This window comes from Bufo gargarizans, chromosome 4, assembly GCF_014858855.1.
Source record: "Bufo gargarizans isolate SCDJY-AF-19 chromosome 4, ASM1485885v1, whole genome shotgun sequence".
Classification (NCBI taxonomy): Eukaryota; Metazoa; Chordata; class Amphibia; order Anura; family Bufonidae; genus Bufo; species Bufo gargarizans.
In genome coordinates this window covers 143,152,387-143,175,543 of record NC_058083.1, presented here as the reverse complement: position 1 = coordinate 143,175,543, position 23,157 = coordinate 143,152,387, and positions in this window count along the sequence as shown.

Sequence of the window (23,157 nt, the reverse complement as noted above, 5' to 3'; positions counted from 1 at the left end):
CCGCCCCCATCTCCCTCTGCTGCCTCACACTCTCAAATTTAAACCGCTGTCATCACCGTACACAAGATGGCCGCCAGGGGCACTGTACAAAAAGCAGGGCGGGGCTGCAGTCATTCATAAATCCGTGCCATTGGCTGCCCCTGCTGCGTCATGAGAAGGGGCGGGAAGCCAGGAGAGGTGGAGGAGGAGGGGGGAATGAAAGGCAGGAGAAACCATTCCCTTGGGCATTGCTGTGGGGGGGCGGAGGAGGGGTGGTGGTGCGAATGGTATGTCCCAGCTCTCTGCTGCTGCTTGCACTGTGAGCGGCTTGTGTTCAGTTAGTTTAGTGAGCTGGTATTTTTAACTCTTTCAGGGACTGGTGATGACTGGTTGTGGGCATGTGCCAGGGATGTGAGTCACACATGAAACTGTTACTCATGTGGACTGAGCTATGCAAAAATGTCTCAGCTCTTCTAGAAAGTGGCGCATGAGTTGAAACTTAGCGGAGGAGTGACACGTATCACATGACTGACGATGACCCAGATTACAAAGGGTGGCATTCTGTAAATGTGACGCACATTGTTATCCTGAAGGATCCCACTACTGGCAGGGGGTGGAGTGTGCCAACTGTCATCAGCCCTACTAAAGCTGGCATGGATCACCCTGATCATTACTTATATCTTCATGTAAATGAGGGGCAGGCCTAGCCCCTCTGAGCACCGCTTCACCTACCCCTCATGGTCGGATTGACACCTCCACTGTTCAGATGCCTGGCCCTAAAAGCACACGCTTGCACCACTAGTAATTTATTCATTTAATTTGGCTTAGGAGTCCAGTGGGCGGTCCCATTAAGTGAATGACAGCCTTCCCTATAGATATAGCTATAGGTAACCACCCACTGGACTTGGGTGCACCTAGCCTTTCTGCTGCCTGCGGCGAAAACTGAAACCGCGCCACCCCCCTGCCCACCTCTCGCCCCTACCTGGTGCTGCCTGAGGCGATCATCTCACCTGGCCTCATTGGTGGTGCACCCCTGACTGAACTAATAAGTATTGCATGAGCATGAATTAAAGGGGTTTTCTGGATATATCCTCAGGATAGCCCATCAATATTAGGTCCATGGAATCCAACTTCTGGGACCCACACTGATTAGCGCTGTTGTCTCTTCCTACTATATCAAGCACAGTGCCGTGTATTGTATAGTGGCCATGCTTGGTACTGCAGCTCACTCGCATTCACTTGAATAGGACTAAGCTGCACATAGGCCATGTGACATCAGAGGCTGAGGAAGAAGCCACAGCGCAGCGTGCAGAGGCCTCATCGGTGTAGGTTCTGGGAGTCAAACTCATATTGAGTTCCTGTACTGAGCATAGATCATCTATATATATCTAATATATAAAGATGAGTGTATATATATTATATATATGTGTGTGCCAGTATGTCTGCTAAAGGAATCCACCCATCACATTTACAATCACAAAATTTGGCACTAGGGCTGCAGTAAACGATTATATTAGTAATCAAGTATCCTACAGATTATGTTTTACAATTAATCGAGTACTCTAATAAGAAAAAATAAATTAATAGACTGTTTTCCTTTATAAAAATTCATCAGGCCCCCTGCCATCAGTCCCCAAAACCCTTCGTTCCTCCTGTGCGTTCAGCCCTAGTGCCATCAGCTTCACTATCCCCCAGTGCCATCAGCTTCACTATCCCCCAGTGCCACCAGCTTGCCCCCCAGTGCCACCAGCTTGCCCCCAGAGCCATCAAGGCATAAGATGTGGAGCAGCATCATGCCTGGTAGATGCCAGCTACCACAATAAGCTGCACAACCCGCATACCGCTGTAAACTGGCACTGTGTCCTGATCCCACATGTATAACAGGAATCCAGGACATAAAGTGCCACCTAGGCTGTAAGTCTCGCCCCCTCCTCTGCACCAGTCATGTCATCCTCCAGTGCCAGCACATGGTACCAGCAGTGGCTGGCATCCTCTGTTACACCAGCCCCACTCCCTTGGCTCCTGTTCCTCCCGGATCTGGACGGGGGGGGGGGGGGGGGGGGCGAGGCGACCCCCATCCTCTTCATCCTACAGCCCAGGACCAAAGGGGTTGTGCTGCGGAGGAGGCTGCTGGAAGAACACCTCACACTGAAAGGCAGCAGACTGCCGACCGGCATGGCAGCTGGATGTGCACAAAGTTTCCCTCAGCGGAATGCAGCAAGGTATGGACCGGCAGGTGACCACGGAGCGGTGAGTTTAACAAGCGCTTCACTCCCGCTCCGTGGTCGATTCAATCGAGTAAGGCTGCTTTCACACTAGCGTTCGGGTTTCCGCTCGTGAGCTCCGTTTGAAGGGGCTCACGAGCGGACCCGAACGCAGCCGTCCAGCCCTGATGCAGTCTGAATGGAGGCGGATCCGCTCAGACTGCATCAGTCTGGCGGCGTTCAGCCTCCGCTCCGCTCGCCTCCGCACGGACAGGCGGACAGCTGAACGCTGCTTGCAGCGTTCGGGTGTCCGCCTGGCCGTGCGGAGGCGTGCGGATCCGTCCAGACTTACAATGTAAGTCAATGGGGACGGATCCGTTTGAAGATGCCACAATGTGGCTCAATCTTCAAGCGGATCCGTCCCCCATTGACTTTACATTGAAAGTCTGGACGGATCCGTCCCAGGCTATTTTCACACTTAGCTTTTTTTAGCTAATATAATGCAGACGGATCCGTTCTGAACGGAGCCTCCGTCTGCATTATTATGGGCGGATCCGTTCAGAACGGATCCGCCCGAACGCTAGTGTGAAAGTAGCCTAATCGTTTCATCCCTATTTGGCACACAGGTACATCAGGTATCCGGGAAGGTTTTAGACAGGGTCTCAGCTCTCTAGCACGTACTGTTCCTGAGATATTTCCCCAAAAATGCAAATATGACACCATCACATGACCTACATTAGCCAATAGAAGCCTACAGGTCTTTCACTCATACCTCAACTGCCATACACATGGTCACGTGACCCTTATCAGCCAATAGAAGCTCGCAGGCCCTTAGTCTCCACATACACACAGTTTTACTCCAGGTTTCCATAACAACCAAGCCATTTTTCTTCACTGCTGTAGGTCAGCTTTAAAGGGACAGGGTGCTGTGGATGACACTGTTCAGGGAGCAGAGTACTGTGGAGTGACACGTACAGTCTATCAAATTGTTTTTATACCAAAAGTATAAATAAATACGTTATTAAACATAACAACCTATTTCAGTTTATACCAGATGAGAGTGTGCCATCACAACTACTTTTTTCCTGAACCTGGACATACCCATAATTTCACCCAGGCAGCCCCCCTGACAAGAGCATTGGAGCAGTTCATGCTCCAATGCTCTCCTTTGCCCTGCGCTGAATCGCACAGGGCAAGGGCATTTTGTGGCGTTCCGGTGACGAACCGGGCTCTCCTTCGGGCTGCCAGGCTTCTGCCTAGCAGTGAGCCCGGTGGCGTCACTGGCACTGATGGGTGGGCTTTAGGGCTGCCCTAGCCTGTAAAACGGCTAGGGCAGCCTTAAAGCCTGCCCATCAGAGCTGGTGATGTCACCGAACACACTGCTGGGCGGAAGCCTCTGCCCGGCAGTGTGTTATAGTAAATAAAAGAGCCCTTGCCCTGCGCGATCCTGCGCAGGGCAAGGGAGAGCATCGGAGGATGAACTGCTCCAATGCTCATGTCAAGGGCGGGGGCTTCCTGGGTGAAATTATGGGTATGTCCAGGTTCAGCTCTGAACCCGCACAATCCCTTTAAGGGGATGGTCTGCTATGGAGGTCAGTGTTAAGGGGCAGATTGCTGTAGAGGCCACTGTTAAGGGGGTGGGGTGTTGTGGAAATCACTGTTAAGGAGATCAGGTACTGTGGAGGTCACTAATAAAGGGGCGGCCGCTGTGGAGGTCACTGTTAAATGGGCAGGCCGCTGTGTTAGTCACTGTTAAGGGGGCGGGATGCTGTGGAGGTCACTGTTAAAGGGGCAGGCGCTGGAAAGGTCTCTGTTAAAGGGGCAGGCAAAGGTGGAGGTCACAGTTAAGGGGACTGTCCGCTATGGAGGTCAATGTTAAGGGGCGGCGCGCTGAAGAGGTCACTGTTAAGGGGGCGAGGTGTTGTGGAGGTCACATTATAAGGGAACGGAACTCTGTGGAGGTCACTGTTAAGGGGGCGGGTTATTGTGGAAATCACTGTTAACGAGACAGGGTACTTTGGAGGTCACAAATAAAGGGCCGGCCTCTTTGGAGGTCACTGTTAAAGGGGAAGGCGCTGTGGAGGTTACTGTTAAGGGGACAGAGGACTGTGGAGGTCACTATTGAAGGGGAAGTTGCTGTGGAGGTCACTGTTAAGGGGTTGGGTTATTATGGAAATCACTGTTAAGGAGACACTGTTAAGGGAGCGGAGTAATGTGGCAGTCACTGTTAAAGGGGCAGTCACTGTGGAGGTCTCTGTTAAGAGGGCCGGGAATGGTGGAGATCAGTGATGGCCAGTTCGCATTGTTCGCCCGCGAAAATATGCGGGCTGCCATCTTTTTTCACAAGTCCGGCGAGGCACGGGTAAGCCCTTACCTGTGCCTGTGCGCAAGCCGGTCTGAAAACAAGTGCGGTCAGCGGGAGCAGGCAGTTCCGAGAACTGTTCCCGGTGACCGCATTTGTTTTCAGTCCGGCTCGCGGCCCAAGCACAGGTAAGGACTTACCTGTGCCTCGCCGGACTTGTGAAAAAAGATGTCAGCCCGCATATGTTCGCGGGCAAACAATGCGAACTGGTCATCACTGGTGGAGATCACAGTTAAGGGGACTGTAACCTATGGTCAGTGTTATAGAGGTTACTGTTAAGGGGGCGAGCCCCTGTGGAGGTCAAAGTTAAGGCGGTGGGTTGCTGTGAAGGTCCCATTTTAAGGAGGCGGGGCACTGTGGGGGGTCAGTGTTAAGGGGTGGGAGGCTGTGGAGGTCACTGTTAAGGGGGGTACTGTTGATATCTTTTAACGACACACACAAACATTAAATGAAATAGATGAAATATACCTGGTCCTTTTGCTAGCATGTATATATATATATATATATATATATATATATTTATATAAAGAAACGTTTGGCAGCACCAATTCACACCATATAAGCGGGTGCTATGTCCAGGGAATTCACTGCTTACAAAACACAAGTGGAAGTGCACATTATAAATAGGTGTACATAATTGTAAAAATCACTATTAGTGTATAAATCAATGAATAGATGCATACATAATAATTACAAAAGTGACAATATGTAAAGACAGATCCAGTGATACATTGTTATATTCGCAATCTGCAACAAGATAATGTAAACTAATTTAATACAAAATATAAATATAAGTGGCACCAATATATATAAGCTGCTTCAAATATCTTTAATCCCATTAAATAAAAACAAGGAGGAGTAAGAAGGATCGATGGTGACCTACCACAGGGTCAGCGTGTATCCACATGTCCACAATGGCCACAGTTGGCGTCTAACCTGATAGAAAGCGCAGGCGCCGAGGTCCGTCCCGGCAGGTTCGCGTCATACTACGCCTAATTGCGGCGTCCCACGTCACTACCTGCTCCACGGAGTACAGAGTCTCCATTACTTTCCAATGCGCATGCTCACAATACTGTGACCGCAGACACGCCATATTTGATACTGGACAGATTGCCCATCATTAATTAATACATATACTATGTGGCTAACTGAAGGCAAAACGAGGGATCCACGCAACCCTGTCAAGGGGTCATGGTATCCCTACAGTGGGCGTGCGATAAGAGCCCGATCGATACCCCAATGTTTAATAATGATACAATTAATCATACCACTATGTTCCGTGTATTTCGTAATGAAGGGGATCCTATTGTGGGGACCCTGTCTTTCCCTTCTTTTTAGTGTGTCATCTCTATCCAAATTTTGGACACGGTCCACTTGGGATGATAGCAACTCGGGAGGCTAGCCTCTATGTCTGAATTTTTTCACCATAGTTTCCAGTGATTTTTCCAATACACCAGGGTAAGAGATAATCCTTTTGGCCCTGAGGAACTGGGAAAAGGGGAGGTGCTTTACCATGTTCCGCGGATGGCTACTCTAAAAGTGCAAAAGGGTGTTTTTGTCAGTAGGTTTAGTAAATAGCCTAGTTTGTAACCGACCTTCATGATACATGACAGTAGTATCCAGGAATTGGATTTCAGTATTGGAGTATATAAGAGTGAATTGTAACTCTTCATTAATGCCATTCAAATAGCTTTGGAACTCTAATAACTCAGAGCAGTCACCAGTCCATATGAGGAAGATGTCGTCGATGTATCTCCACCACCTCAAAATATTTTTGCTGTGGTGGGACACATGGACGACATCTTCCTCAAAACACCTCATAAAAATATTGGCGTACGTGGGGGCCACATGGGACCCCATCGCCACACCCCTGATTTGTTTGTAGGATATATCCTGGAACAGGAAATAATTCTGTCTAAGGATAATATTCAAAAGGTCAATCACAAAATCACATGTATCAGCAGTAAGGGATGATAAATCCAACATACGCCTAACCGACCCGATACCAAGATCATGATCGATTGATGTATATAAGGATGTCACATTAAATGACGCCAGAATGATGTTCCCTGTAACACCACATTCAACATCCCTTAATTTACACAAGAAATCAGTAGTGTCCTGAATATAGGACTCCGCCCCACTGGCATAGTTATGTAGGAGTTTGTCAAAAAAAATTGAGATGTTGCTAAAAATAGAGTCTGAACCCGATACTATTAGACGACCTGGAGGGTCGACCAATGATTTATGCACCTTAGGAAGTACATAAAGTACTGGTGTAACAGGATTATTAACAGTACAGAACTCCGCGAGATCACTGTCAATGATGCCAGCTATAACTGCATTGTTTAGACATTTTTGGATAGCTCTAGCAATCTCAAATTTTGGATCAGTCTGAAGTGCTAGATGCACTTCAGTATCGCCCAGCTGGTGTCTGATCTCCGCCATGTATTTGGCGGTATCAAGAACTACAATCCCTCCCCCCTTATCTGCGGGTTTCACAGTAAGGAGGGGGTCATTTCTCAACTGTTCAATAGCCTCAATCTCAAGGCAAGTGAGATTGGGGTTCTTGAACTTCTTAGTGTTGCACGATATATATATATATAAAACTCCTGGAACTCATACCATTTTTCTAAATCTTTTCCGACAAATGTATGTAAATCTGCTCAGTTTTTAGGACTTGCATGTGCAACCTGACAGCTTCCCTTTAACTGTTGCATACTTACTCATTTAAAAAAAAAAAGGAACTTTTAGACATTTTAATCATATGCCATTTTTTCTGCACTATAAGATACACTTTTCCCCCAAAAGTGGTAAAGGGGGGAATGGCGGTGCGTCTTATAATGCAAATACTAATGAGCTCATCCATTATCGAAGCACTTATTAGTACAGTAGGACTAGGGAGCAGTGAATACTGTGGAGATTTGCTTTACTCACCCCTCCCTGGTCTTCTTCTCCAGTTGGGTGCTGTAGCTGTGTCCTGACAGCGTATAGCATTAGGATGTTATGCGTGTAAGCACACACTATGACCTGACATTGTGCGGGGTCAGGTCATAGTGCAGCACTGCAGGAAGGGCACGCTGGATCTCCCGAGTGGTGCCGCTGTCTGGAGCAGGAGGGGTAAGTTATTTTATTATTTTTTTGTCTGATAAAGATTGGGGGGTCTGATCGGAGGTCTGATGAAGATTGAGGTTCTGAGGTCTGATGAAGATTGAGGTTCTGATGATTGGGGGTCTGATCTGAGGTCTGATGACAATTGAGGTTATGATGACCAAGGGTCTGATTTTAGGTCTGATGAATATTGGGGGGTGTAATGAAGATTGAGGGTTTGACTTATCTGAGGTCTGATGAAGATTGGGGGTGTGATGAAGATTGGGAGTCTGTTTTGGCTATCTGATCTGAAGTCTGGTGAAGATTGGGGGTCTGATGATGATTGGGGGTCTCATCTGAGGTCTGATGCAGGGGCGTTGCTAGGGTCTTAAAAGATCAGGGGCACAAGCCCCAAGGCACATGCCTACCCAAGGAAAACAATTGTAATATACTGTGTATATATATATATATATATATATATATGTATATATAATTTTTTTTTTTCCTTCAAGCACCAAGACCTCCCTATAGCACATAATACTAACACCACCACTACCAAATGACAGAATGCAGCATAAATTAAACCACTACAGCCACATTACAGTTCCCCCTATAATACACACAGAACATACACAGCTCCTTCATTCACAGTATATACTGCATGAACAGCTCCGCCGCTCACAGTATATACACAGATCCTCCACTCACAGTTTATACACAGCATCTCCTCCGCTCACAGTATATACACAGCATCTCCTCCGCTCACAGTATATACACAGCATCTCCTCTGCTCGCAGTATATATTGCATGCACAGCTCCTCCGCTCACAGTATATACACAGCATCTCCTCCGCTCCCAGTATATACACAGCATCTCCTCCGCTCACAGTATATACACAGCATCTCCTCCGCTCACAGTATATACACAGCATCTCCTCCGCTCACAGTATATACACAGCATCTCCTCCACTCACAGTATATACACAGCATCTCCTCCGCTCACAGTATATACACAGCATCTCCTCCGCTCACAGTATATACACAGCATCTTCTCCGCTCACAGTATATACTCAGCATCTCCTCCGCTTACAATATATACACAGTATCTCCTCCGCTCACAATATATACACAGCATCTCCTCCACTCACAGTATATACACAGCATCTCCTCCGCTCACAGTATATACACAGCATCTCCTCCACTCACATTATATACACAGCATCTCCTCCTCTCACAATATATACACAGCATCAACTCCGCTCACAGTATATACACAGAATCTCCTCCGCTCACAGTATATACACAGCCTCTCCTAGCAGTATATACATTGGCTCCCCTAGCAGTATATACACAGCCTCTCCTAGCAGTATATACATAGGCTCCCCTAGCAGCATAAGTATAGTTTTTTTTTTATACATACTATTTAACAAAGATACAGGTCCCATAAGCACACTGTCCTATACATGCATGGTGGTTAACTTACATGAAGCTGTCCTGTAGTGGTAACATACCTCTCTGCTGTTCCATATTGACAGGTTGGTAGTGGTTGCTGCTGGGCTGGGTGAGGCCATTTTTCATAAGACCTTTCCAGCAGTGGTGACCTGGACAGCTGGAGCAGGACAGACAGCAGTAGCTCTGGAATCTGCTTGTCCTGTCTGAATCTCCTGCAGGACTGGGTCTGGTCCTCTCCTGCCAGGCCTGAGTGAGGGCTGACTAAACACAAGCCCTGCTACTGCTCTGATATCCATTCACACGTCCGTGGTGTATTGTGGATCCGCAATACTCCGGGCCGCACATGGCCGGCACTAAATAGAGAAGTTGTGGAGCTGTGGACCAGAAGTTCGGGAACAGATGCGGACCACACTTGCGGACGTGTGAATGAAGCCTACCTGAGACACCAGTTAGGGGCTGCTGGCCATCTCACTGCACTTCAGCCGGGCGCACAATGGAGCCACTCCTTACAGGTTTAATGTGCGCCTGGCTGATGCCATTTGGGGCCCCACTGCAGACCCTCACTGGTGGCTCAATATAACCATGAAAAGAAGCTGCCAGTGCAGTGAAAAATACAGCCAGAGATTTGGGGTAATGTGCTTGTAGTCTGGGGTCCAAGCCCTGAATCTACATGCCTAGCGATGCCCCTGGTCTGATGAAAATTAGGGGTGTGATGAAGCTAGGGGGTCTGTTTTGGCAGTCTGATCTGTGGTCTAATAAAAAATATTTTTGTTATATTGCTCTTCTGAAACCCTAAATGCATCTTAGGGTCCATTCACACGTCCGTAAGTGTTTTGCGGATCCATGGATCCGCAAAACACGGAGACTAGCAATGTGCGTTCTGCATTTTGTGGACTGCACATCGCCGGCACGTAATAGAAAATGCCTAATCTTGTCCGCAATTGCGGACAAGAATAGGACATGTTCTATTTTTTTCGGGAACGGAATTGCGGACCCGGAAGTGCGGGTCCGTAATTCCGGATCCGGGCAGCACATAGTGCGGCCCCATAGAAATGAATAGGTCCGCAATTCTATTCCACAAAATGCCTTATGGTGTAGGAAATACGCTTTGTTATGTTGTATCAATCTGTGGACAAATAGAGGAGGTGGAAGTGTTACTATTTAACAGTGTTTTCCAACTGGATTGAGACATTAAAATGACCCTTCTACCCCCTCACTATACCTCACTGTATACTCACTTTGCCAACTTTCTGTATGCACTACATCACATTAAAGTTAAATATTCATTGGTGCTCTAGGTTTTACACCCAAGAAGGGAAGAATCTTTTACTGTATTATCCCATCCCCTAACTGACTACATTCAGTAGTCCAAATATAATTCCCCTCAAACTGCTTGTTAAAAAAACAACTTTTATTATAAAATTAGAACCAGCCCTGTACCTCACATTGATCTAGAGGCTGGCAGCTCAGGGGGCGCGTCCTTTCTGCTGCAGCTTTATCGCAGCAGTTGCTGCTACTTTATATTTTTAATTGCTTTGGCTACATTATAGAATCAAGCATGTTTGTAGTAGTAGTTTTTTTTTATAACAATTTTGCTCCGCTTATCCTCTGCCAGCCTGCATGTATTCTCATACATTGCAGGCTGCTCAGTTCCGTGTAGCATGAAATCTGTCAGGCAAGTTGTCTAACAGCTCGGTCGAGAGAAGGGGGTTTGGTAAGAGCACCTGGGATCCATTGTTTCAAATGGCAAGTACTGGTATGGCCTAGTAATTAGTGTCAATCTGCATGTGAATCCGACAGCCAGACCGCACCATATACAGTCGCCCTAAGAATGGTGTCCTAACTAATAATAAGGGATCACAAGTCGTGGGGCAGGCAGTGTCATCCCTCTAAGCTTATCGGCCAGGCGGAAAATGCTGATAAGTATAGGAGTTCAGGGAGATGTACACTGGGTGGAATAGCAGCCTCATCTAATTCATCGAAGACCTCATTTAATAAATCCTTCTATGACAAATCCCCTTCCTTTGTAATGCCTTGATTGATCATTTTCCAGTTTATTGAAGATTTGACCTTTTTGCTTGCCAAAAGTAAACTGCAGCTAAACCAGAGAGGGGTCACCCACACTGCCTGCAGTCCTCACATATCTACTACCTGTCAGTGTAGACAGGTAGCGACAGCTGTGACATGGAGGACTGATGCCGGTTATGCACTGATTTTGTGGTGCTCAGAGGGTAACGATAATGATAAGCGAGCACATAAAAGGCTTGCCCATTTCTCAATCATCACCCAGTTTTATACCCCACCCCCACCAGAGTGCAGAGGGGTATTCTGGTGCCTTCTTTAAAAATGGGGTCCTAGACTAATAACAGACTGCGATCCCCCGTTGCTGGTGTTCGGCCTCTGCAGTGGTCCTCGCTCCTCTCCACTTCCTCTTCTCAGGCTCAACACACTAGAAATGGCTTGAACGGACATGTCTGTTGTAGTAACTGCTTGCATTCCCCATGTAATAACTATTCTTATGACTGTATTATGTGCCGTTCCTGTATTATTTCTATGAGAAGTTATGCAGTAAAGGTACAGATAGGTGTTACCAGTTGGGGGTGTCCCTGCACAGTGTGACAACAGCAGCACTGATAGGACAGGGTCAGACACACCCACTACTGGTAACACCCAGCAGTACCTTTACTGTAGACTGCTGGCAATTTAATGTTTACACTTCTAGCAGGAATAATACAGGAATGGCACAACACAGAGTTATAGGAATAGATGCCCCAGAATAGTTATTACATGGGGAATGTATATACCGTAGTTAGTAAAACAGGCATGTCAGGAGAGGTGACAGGTCCTCTTTATACTGTGCTATCTTCTTTGCTGGTAAAGTCAGAGGCAGCACCAACCCCATATGTATTTATGCTGCTGAGGATAAGGAAAGAACAGGTTGTTACGGTTATGGTGGTTATTTCTTGCTTTGTCGCTGTTATATAATAAATGTATTTTATGTAAAAATATCAGGACAGATTTAATAACCATGTCTAAAATATAGATGTCGAATACTAAGCGGGGGATTTATCATCCCAGGTGTATTTGAGGATAGTTTTTAGATTGAAGTTGCTATGCTCACTTTCACCAGATTTCTGGAAATTGTGCACGGTGATAATAGATCTGGAGCAAGTGCAATGTAGTTGCGCATATTTCAGTGAAAGTACATCTGGGGGATGCCTACTGTGGAGTTGCACTTTATAAATGTGACACAAAAGTAATCTTCTCTGAAATCCTGACCAAATCACAACTGTTGATGGTGTTGAAAGGGCCAGTACTCAAAAAGTCACAAAATTTTATGAGCAAATGACTCCCAAAAGCCCGTATTTGCAACTTTTTGATGCTAGATTCCTGGACTGCAGGGTTTGATAAAATCCTCCTTAAGAGTCTATATCACAGTGGCTCCAACCGAATGATAAATTTGGTGCACGGGTTTTATCGAACTTTATACCACCTATTGGTTGATTACATTGCAACAGAATTTTGTGCCAAAATGGCTATTCTTAAGCGCATTGGATTATTCTTAATGGCCTACAATCTACATAAATATGATTAAAATGAGATACCCCAAATTGTGCCAAAAATGCTTCAAATTTTGGTTCAAATTACATTAGAATTCAGGAGCTTCCACATTATTAAATGTCTGCCATTGTGCTAAGTGTCTGTATTCAGTAGTTTTACAGACTGAAATAGATGTTTTTATCCTCTGAAAATCCAGTTTTTGGTATTCAAATGAGCCAGTAAGGTGCCCAGAGGGGCACATACACGCCCCCTGCCACAATGTGTCTACCCTCAAAAGACTTAAAACCCCACCCCCAGGTCCAGCTAAGCCACACCCCTTATCTGGTTAGACCACTCCCACTCCTGAGCCGACAGGGATAAAAAAAAATGAAGGTAAAAATCAACTTCTGTCAGCTGCAGAGGTGGGGGGAGGGTGACTTTCTCCCTGCTGCTTACACTCAGACAGCACAGTGCTGCTGCCTTAGTGAGCTGTTCAAAAAAGACACTCCCCTGATCTGATTAGGCCATGCCCCCTCCCACTCCTCAGCCGACTGAGATTGAAAAAATGAAGTTAAAAATCAAATTCTAGGTCCCAATAAGCCACGCCCATATCTGGTTAGGACACTCCCACTCCTGAGCAGACAGGGATTTAAAAAATTAAGGTAACAATCTACTTCTGTCAACTGCAGAGGTGGGGGAGGGTGACTTTCTCCCTGCAGCTCATACTCAGACAGCACAGTGCTGCTGTCTTAGAGTGAGCTGTTCAAAAGGACCCCCCCCCCCCAATCCAGTAAAGGCCACTGTTAAGGGAGCGGGCCCCTGTAGAGGTCACTGTCAATGGGATGGTATGCAGTAAAAATCATTGTTAAAGGGGAAGTCTGCTGTAAAGGTCAAAGTTAAGGGGGTGGGCTACTGTGGAGGTTCAATTTTAAGGGACGGGGCACTGTGGGGAGGGTCAGTGTTAAGGAGTGGGGGGCTGTGGAGGTCACTGTTTTGGGGGCCGGGGGCTGTAGATGTCACTGTTATAGTGGATAGTGTTGATATCTTTTAACAACACACACAAACATTAAATTAAATAGATTAAATATACCCGAGCAAAGCCTGGTCCTTCAGGTAGTATATATATATATATATATATATATATATATATATAATTTGTATATATTTTTTTCCCTTTATTCACATACATTTTTATTAACTTTTATTAAAAAAAATGTAATCCCATAATAAGATTTTTGTTTATGATTTTAGATAATATTGTAAGATTAGACAGCTTGAGGGTCCTTCATAGGACCCTGAGGTGCCTACCTACACCTGTTTTTACAGCCACACTCCTGTTCACAGTGCCCACTTGATCAGATAATTGTCATAGGTCCTGTACAGACTGCAGCCTACAATATATTATTACATTGCGGCTTGTCAGTGGTGTTAATACTAGAGATGAGCAAAGTTTTAAAAAATTTGATTCGGCAACTTTGACTGTAGTGCGCCAAGTAATTCAGTTTGTTCCGAATTAATTTGTTATGGATTGCTATAAATCAGGTCTACCCACACCACTCTGCCTTAGGGTATGGCCACACGGAGCGCTTGTGCTGTCGGTGGGTTGCAGCCATGCTGTGGTGAAGAGCCGCATGGCCAACTTGCCCACAGCTGCCTTTCATTTAATAATGAAGACCGCAGCTCTTCATTCGTAATGGCCATGGAACACCTTTGAACAGGGCCTGTTGCTGGTATGGGGTTTGGCTGATTAGGTGGGGGCACAATATGCATATTATTGCTGTTCTGGCCTGCAATCTCCTGCAGGTTATTTGACAGTAAACACGGAATATTAATCAGCTCTGACAGGTGGGAGCGCTTCTTCTGTCATCTGCTTTTCCTCCTTTTCCACATCATCTAATATGAATGAGAATATGTCATCAGGAACATCCAGCTCCTCCTCCCTCTGTATCTTGCTGACTTTTCTAGGACATGGGACCAAGAAGGATGATTTGGAAAAAGTAAAGCCAGCAAAAAAGAGGATGGTCGTCATTGAGAACTGGCCCCCCGGAGGGGTGCAGAGTGGGTGGTATGGGTTGGCATGCTGGCATCGGTTTTATAGGGCTGTCACATGACAGGGGTTGTCTATCTGCTGATTGGCTCCCTGCACGGCATTATGGGTGATGTCATGTTCCTGGCCTTGTCTGCACTTAATTTCGCTTTGTAACATGTGCAGCTGCCATTTTTAGAAAACCTAATTTGTTACCATGAAGCGTGAGAAAATTTGGATTTGTTTAGAATCTAAGTTTTCCTAAACTTCGGACCGAATTCTGCTTTAAATGCTTTGATTCGATCAACACTAGTTAATACAATAAGATTGAAGTTTTAGTTCTATGATTATTTAGGGCTGTTTCACACAAGCAAGTCATTTGCGGGAATCACGCTCTGTGTGTGAGTGTGATCCTCCGTTCTGGACTTGCAGGAGCCCACAGTATTATCATGATTTATAATGCTATGTGCCTCTGCTTGACCTTATTTCTACAGAATCATACTGACAGCTTTATGTCAGTATGATTCTGTAGAAGTAAGGTCATGTAGAGACGCACAGCAGTATAAATCATGATAATTCTGTGCGCTCCTGCAAGTCCAGAACGGAGGATCACGCTCGCACACGGAGCCTGTTTCCCGTAATGGACTCGCTCGTGTGAAACCGCCCTTAGGGTTAGGGGTGATCGATTATGATCACAATCGTGATTAATTGAACATTTTACCTCAAATCTGATTAATGACTATTATTATTTTTTTGCCCTTGTAGCATCAACAGTTGGACTGGTGGGAGTAAGAGGCGGAGCCTGACACAAACCTCTAGAGAATAGGGGAGGGGAGAGCATTAAAGTAGAGCAGCGCCAGCTGTAACCAGAATAATTCAAATAATTGACATGGGCCAGATTAGCTGCATTTCAGTTTAGTATTTTTTTTATTTTTTTTTTACTTATCGTCCAGGTCTACTTACGGTTATATTGCTGTTTATTGATACATGGGTATGCTAATATCAGCTTAAAAATCCAAGGTTTATATTCTGGTTGTTCCAACTTAGACATGTTCTTACTGAAAGATGGATCATTTTTATATCAACTTATTCTGCAGACATCCGTTGGGTGCCAATTCCCATAAAACATTTAATTACATCAAAAGTATTTGAATGAATAATATATCATTGCATAATTACAACATCGCATTCAATTAGTTGACAACCGTGTAGTAAAGAACCCACCGCTGAATTGGCACAGTGAAGTGACTTCAGTCAGTGTGTTTTGTCTGAAATCCTTTAGAATTATTATACATGGTACCATTCTAATGCGTTCACATATTTTTCAGCAAATCGCACAGCACCTTTCTGTTTGAGGAAATTATTTTAGTATCTTTTATTTTTGTTTGGCGGAGGGAGTACTCGATAATATTGTTACGATACAGTATATCATATATATATATATATATATATATATGTATTATATGGTTAGGAGCATGATATGTCTATGATACTAATAAAGAACAAAAAAATTTAAAAAAAGTATTCAGGTTATAGAAAGTTACCCCCTGTCCACAGGATAGGGGATAACTATTAGATTGCCGGGGGTCACTGGGACCTTGTGCCCCGCAGGGCCTCTAAATGAACGCAGCAGCCTTACTATCGCTGGGGACCACATACCCTGTGGGGCCCCCCTTCAAATGAATGGACCACTGTACTCAGCTATTCCTGAAACATAGAGATGAATGGAGCTGCAGTGTGCATGCTTGACATGCCCCCTCCATTCATTTCAGGTGCAGGAGGCTATAGTGTTTCCCTATCCTGTACATAGGAGATAACTAACTACAACTGGAATACCCCTTCAAACCTATCAGGTGTACTTACCCCTATGTATTTTCTAATAGTTAATACTGAAGGAAAAAAGCCGTTTTCACCTGTAGTATCCTATGTTCTTATAGCCTTTGATTTGTATCACGTATCCAGTTGACCACAGGACCTTGTGCAAGGGACTTCAGTGTGGCCCCAGTGAGCAGGGCCATGTGGCCAGGAGCCTACTGTGCAGGGAAAATGTAGAAGGGAGTCTGCTGCCCTGTGACTGTCTCTTCTCTGTGGGACAGGAGGGGTGGGGGGTCAGGGAACTCTTCAAGCTGCTGCTGGATGCTGTAGACCAGCAGCTTCTTGCTATTTAGTTGTTTTACTGCCTCATTAAGCAGTTTGCCTCCATGACACCTGCCCCCCATATCCTGTCCTATCTCATCCTCATGGAGCCCCTGCTGTCTCCTTTCCTCCCTCATGTATCCAGAGCTCCTGTTCCACCCTCCTATCTCCTATTGCTGCCCTGCACAGACCTGCCACTACTTCTTGTATGAATCCCGCTCAGAGCCCCTTCCACCTACTTGCTGTGTCCACCCATCCCATCCAGGGCCCCGGGCCCCTGTCTCACTCCTCTGCCTCTCAATATGGTGATGAATACCTTAGAGGGTCTCATTTTCAAAATGGGGTCATTTATGGGGGTTTCTATAATTTTGGCAGCTCAACGCCATTACAAGTGTGCAATGGGGCCTAAAATATTTTCAAGCAAATTTTGTGTTCTGAAAGCTGCTGGGTGCTCCTTTATGTTTGGGCCCTGCCGTGTGTCAAGACACAAGATTAGGGCCACAATGGGGGTATTTCTGAAGACAGGAGAAATGGGGTGATACATTTTGGGGTGTACTTCTTCATTTTCTTGTGCTTTGTATTTAAATTTACACTTTTGTTTAAAAAATTTAATTTATTTACACCTTCTTAGCAAAAAAACTCATTACACCCATAGATGAATATGTTAAGGGGTCTAGTTTTCAAAATGGGATCACTTTTGGGGGGTTCTATTATTCTGACACTTATAAGCCTCTGCAAACTTGGCTTGTTGCAGGAAAAAATATGTACTTTTTTATGTTAAAAAGTCTCCTAAATAAAAATAAAAAAGTAAAAGTTTTTTGTAAGTGCATCCAAAATAAAGTAAAGATGTGGAAATATATTCCTGATAAAAATATTGAATAGTATTTATGTATGTACAGTATGTGAAATATTGCAGTTGAAAATAGGAAAATGTGCCAATTTTGACACATTTTCATAGACTTTTAAGTTTTTAATAAAGATACACATATTTTATCGGTAAAATTTTACCACCTAAGTAAAGTACAATATGTGACGAGAAAACAATGTCGGAGTAACTTTGATGTGCAAATCCTTTACGAAGTTATTTTCTGCTAAAGTGACACATGTCAGATTTCCAAAATCTGGCTTGGTCATTAAGGCCCAAACAGGCTTGGTCACTAAGGGGTTAATATATGTTTAGTTTTTTTGTATATATTTAACGGATGGCAAAAATGTGATGTGAACCCAGCCTTAGTGCCAGAAAAAGCAGCAGTACACAGCGGGGCGGAGAGGGGAGGCCGCCATGTACTGAGCGCACAAGCTGGGCCTGGTGGTCAGGGGTGAGGACTGTGTTTCCCAAGGATCATTTACAGGGCACAGTATAGTACAATACAGTTATTAAAGAGAACCTGTCACAATAATGCAGTCCAATCCGCAGAAATCATGTTGTAGAGCAGGAGGAGTTGGATTTTATCTTGGAGCGCTGGTCAAACAGTAACGATTGCGATCGGCACATGCACCCCTAACAAGAGGGAGTTGGCTTTTTCTGATTTTTATTAGCGGGGATGATGGCTGAATGTAAACGCAGCTTTCCCTATGGATCAATGTTCAGGCATTTATCGGGAATTTTCACTTGTTTCCCGATACTTGCCTGTGAATCGACCAATATAAAAGGGTCCATTCTCTGCTGTCAGTCACTTGGTTTATTGATATGTCCTTCCTGTGCAGTGATAAGAATGAAAGGGTTGTGCAGTGTTGTTACATTAGGCGTTCGGTGAGCGCTGCCGCCACTGTCCTGTTTATCAGTCGCGGCCTAGTGAATGTGTGTGGGCTGCACTATCCAACACGTGGTGCTGTGCTTGGTAGACTGTGAAAAGGCTGCGGCATTCATGGCCCACTTCAAACAACTGATTGGCAGGGGATCCAAAAGTTGGACCACCACCAATCTGATATTGATGACCTATCCTGAGAAGAGGTCTTCAATATTTCATCCCTGGGAAACCCCTTTAACCATCAAACCATTCTCACGCCACAACCAGTTATGTAAACTATTTAACCATTTTGTTTTCACTACAGTGTTATATAATCAGAAGATGGAGTAATCGTAACGGTCTGGATACAGTAATTCAAATGCACACAAAAGTCTTTTTACAAGAGGAAAATATGATTGTGACCATTTGTTACAGTCCCAGTTCATGGATCATTCTGTCGCTGGTGTTGCATGAAATGGGGTGGGCGGTTCTGTAATTCCACAGGACTTTATAAAAGCCCATTCATACAGGCGGAGCCAATTTTTATTCACAGTAATATCCAAAAGTTGAGTGACATGTTTAGTTTTTTTTTCTAAAGATTTAAGTGACACATAATTTTAGGAACTGATTGTAAGCGCCTGTGAACAGCTCATGTCCCTTTTTGTATTTTTATTTTTTTACATTTTCCTTCCCTAAACTAGTGACTGGAACATTTCCAAACTCATTTTTACATTTTTTATATAACTGAAGTATTCTCAAACTACAAATATACACAGCTTTCTACATGTAAGGACTCTTGTGATAAATGTAGGTTTTAGCTCATTCATATAACTTTTTTATTATTATTTAAATCAAATTTGTTTAATTGGGTGGTCCCATTAAAACAACTTATTCTCTATTAACAGGATAGGGCATAAGTGTCTGATTGGCAGAGTCCAACTGCTGGGGCAGCCTGCATGTGTATCTGCCGCTACTCCGTATAACAGGAAGCATGTTCCCCCATTCTCATGACTGGCGGGGCCCCAGTGGTCAGACCCCGCCAATCAGACACTTATGCCTTTTCCTGTGAATAAGGGCTAACTTATCTTAATGGGACAACTCCTTTAAGGCCGTGTTCACATACTTATCTGGAGCTTTCACTGTGATTCCTCAGGGTCTTACCAGGATGCTTATCTGGCCCAAACATGGTTTGAGGGAGAGAGCTATGGTATTTTGCCGTATTGTTTCCACTTATTTAGAAGACCATAGCTTGGCCCCTTACTGTAGATAAGGGCTTAAAGGGGTTATCTTGCTTCAGCAAATGGCATATATCATGTAGGTATAGGTCATTGTCATATGTAGGTCATTGTCATACTCGAAGACCCAGCCACGACCCATCTTCAATGCTCTTACTGAGGGAAGGAGGTTGTTGGTCAAAATCTTGAGATACATGACCCCATCCATCCTCCCTTCAAATTGGTGCGGTCATCCTGTCCCCTTTGCAGAAAAGCACTCCCATAGTATGATGTTTCCACCCCCATGCTTCATGTTTGGGTCGTGTTCTTGGGGTTGTACTCATCCTTCTTGTTCCTCCTTCTCCCATGCCTCCTCTGGATCATCCTGATGGTCATTGGCTAACTTCAAACAGGCCTAGACATGTGCTGGCGTCAGCAGGGGGACCTTGTGTGCCCTGCAGGATTTTATTCCATGACGGTGTAGTGTGTTACTAATGGTTATCTTTGAGACTGTGTTCATTGACCAGGTCTTCCCGTGTAGTTCTGGGCTGAATCCTGACCTTTGTCAGAATTATCCTTACCCCACTAGGCAAGATCTTGCATGGAGCCCCAGACCGAGGAAGATTGACAGTCATTTTGTGTTTCTTCCATTTTCCAATAATTGTGCCAACAGTTATTGCCTTCTCACCAAGCTGCTTGCCTATTGTTCTGTAGCCCATCTCAGACTTGTGCAGGTCTACAATTTTGTCACTGGTGCCCTTAGACAGCTCTTTGGTCTTGGCAATGGTGGAGAGGTTGGGGTGTGATTGATTGTGCGGACAAGTGTCTTTTATACAGGTGACGAGTTCAAACAGGTGCAATTAATACAGGTAATGAGTGCAGAGTAGGAGGGCTTTCTAAAGATAAACTAACAAGTCTGTGAGAGCCAGAATTCCTGCTGGTTGGTAGGTGATCAAATACTTATTTCATGCAATAAAGTGCAAAATAATTATTTAAAAATTATACAGTGTGATTTTCAGGATTTTTTTTAGATTCTGTCTCTCAAAGTTAAAGTGTGCGTACGATAAAAATTACAGACCTCTCCATTCTTTGTAGGTGGAAAAACATGCAAAGTCGCCAGTGTATCAAATACTTATATTCCCCACTGTATTAGTAAATCAGATGTTGCAGAGATACTGGCATGTTTCTACTTAGTAAAGGGCAGGCAGTGTGGCCATATTGGTTGTCACAGTCTGATAACAAAATGTCACTATAGCAAAATAGGCACTCAATAAAAAGGGGGTAATCTGTTCTAAGAAGCTAATTCAAAATTGACAACCAGTATGGGTGGACTTCCTATCACTTTTGAAAAAATTGCCACTACAAGAAAACAGTGCTGCTCTGTTGTATTTGATGCTCCTGTAGAGGAGCGATAAGACTAACATGTTACCTATATTTTGCAGGTTACAGTGATTACAGATATACTACATTTATATACACTCCACACCTCCTCAAAGAGGGGCGAGCTAAATTGGAATGTACTATTCCAGTCTAGAGATGCTAAACTGTTACTAAGGCCCTGCTAAACATTGCTGCCACCTGCTGGTGAACATGAAAATGACAGAAAATACATTTAACAAGGGTTTCAATGCACATTAGTGAGGATGTGATGTTAAATTACACAGGATGACAATGCAGATACACTTAACAGGTTGTAGCAGGGTGAAAGAGTTTAGTAACATAACTCTGGGATGTTACATTCCCCCTTACTTCGAGTTAAGCCGCCCTCGGCTTATGCTTAGGAGGGAGAGAAAGAACCAGCTCTGGGGTACCCAATAAATACAAAGTGCTGCATGTTTTACACATATGACATACAAAGACAAACATAAAACAGCTATCCCCAGGTTCCTGCCCGCATAAGTAGGGTGTCCAACACACAGTTTTCCTCTCTCGGTATAACCAGTGAACCAAATACTGCACTAAGCAAACATTACTGACTGACTTTGAAGTGTTCTGGCCCTAAAACACCAAAGAAAGCATGGGGGTGTCTTTACTCCGTAATCCCACCATTATGTAATGGAATGCCCGCAAATGAAAGGGTGGCTTTATCCTGTATTCCCTTTCCTGCACCAAAGCCTGAGAAATTTGGCTTATAGCACGATCACTATGGTGACTAAGGGGTAGCTAAGTTGTGTGGCTCTAAGGTTTGAGGCACCATACCTTAGGCAAAGGCTCAGAAGGGGAGGTATTTAGAGACTCCATGCACTTCTGGCAATGTCTCCATGCACTCCTGGAAGTAAAACACCCCAGGATGGGAGCAATCCTGAACATATAACAAACGGGAAGGAAGGGTCTATGACTACTAACCATTCCCGAAGCAGTGGGGTTACCCGTGTAGTTACTAGACCTGCCGGGACTTACCACTTGGTCCTACCTGGGTACTTAGGATATATAACTCCAGATGAAGGCCATTAGTATTAAGCATCCGCATAAAGGCTGTCCGTATAAAGAGAGGAGAGAACATGAGCTGTAAAATAAGGCATACTAGAGTAAGTTGCTAAAAAAAAATTAAGTGCAATCATCACAAATAGTGCAGGAATCACATTGCGGCACCTAGGAGAGAATACACACAATGGGCATGTTATTTTAAACGTTGCATAACAGGTAAACTGGTAAAATTAGTGCAAAAATATTACAGTATGAAATCACAAAGAGCTCAGGTAATCGTTTGAGTCTTTTCTTTAAGTGCAAGCTTTTTACGTTGCAATAAAACAGTGCAATTTTATTAATGCAAGAGTAGGCTCAAAAATAACTTGAGTCCTTTGACTTGAAGTGCTTGACGTTGAATCCTCTGGAAACAGGTAAAAAGTAAATTGTAATCCACAGGGATAAAAGTTAATTGTAATTCAAAGGAGGTATAAAATAGCAGCTTAAGAACCATAGTTCCACAAGGTTATCAAGTAACCTGAAAAAGGGGATAAAACAATGAACTTGGACATGAGGGGTTAAATGCTGATTGGGGGAGTCCTTACAGCTCATGACCATCAGGGTGAGGACAAAATAGGGCAACCTGAAAATAAAAAACGTTAAAACACAATGCCAACGGGTCCTCACCCGTCAGGAATAGTCTACGACGTGGCTCCCATATAGTTCCTTATTTTGTTGAAGGATGCATTTAGAGAAGGACATCCATGTCCTCCTCGCTGCTGGAACTACTAAAGCGCATCAGGGGGCGCTCTTGCCTCTGGTAGCTCATGGTTGCAGCAGTGGTAGTGCGCCACTGCCCTCTAGTGGCGGCTTTTGGAGTTGGCTGTGCAGACAGCCTGGAGAATGCAGCTGTGACCTGCTGCAAGCCGGGATCCCTAGCCGGTGCAGAGGTGTTCAAAACCTCCGGCTGAAGGGGTTCTGGAAGGCTACTTGCAGGTGCTTGGGGCAGCTTCCAAGGA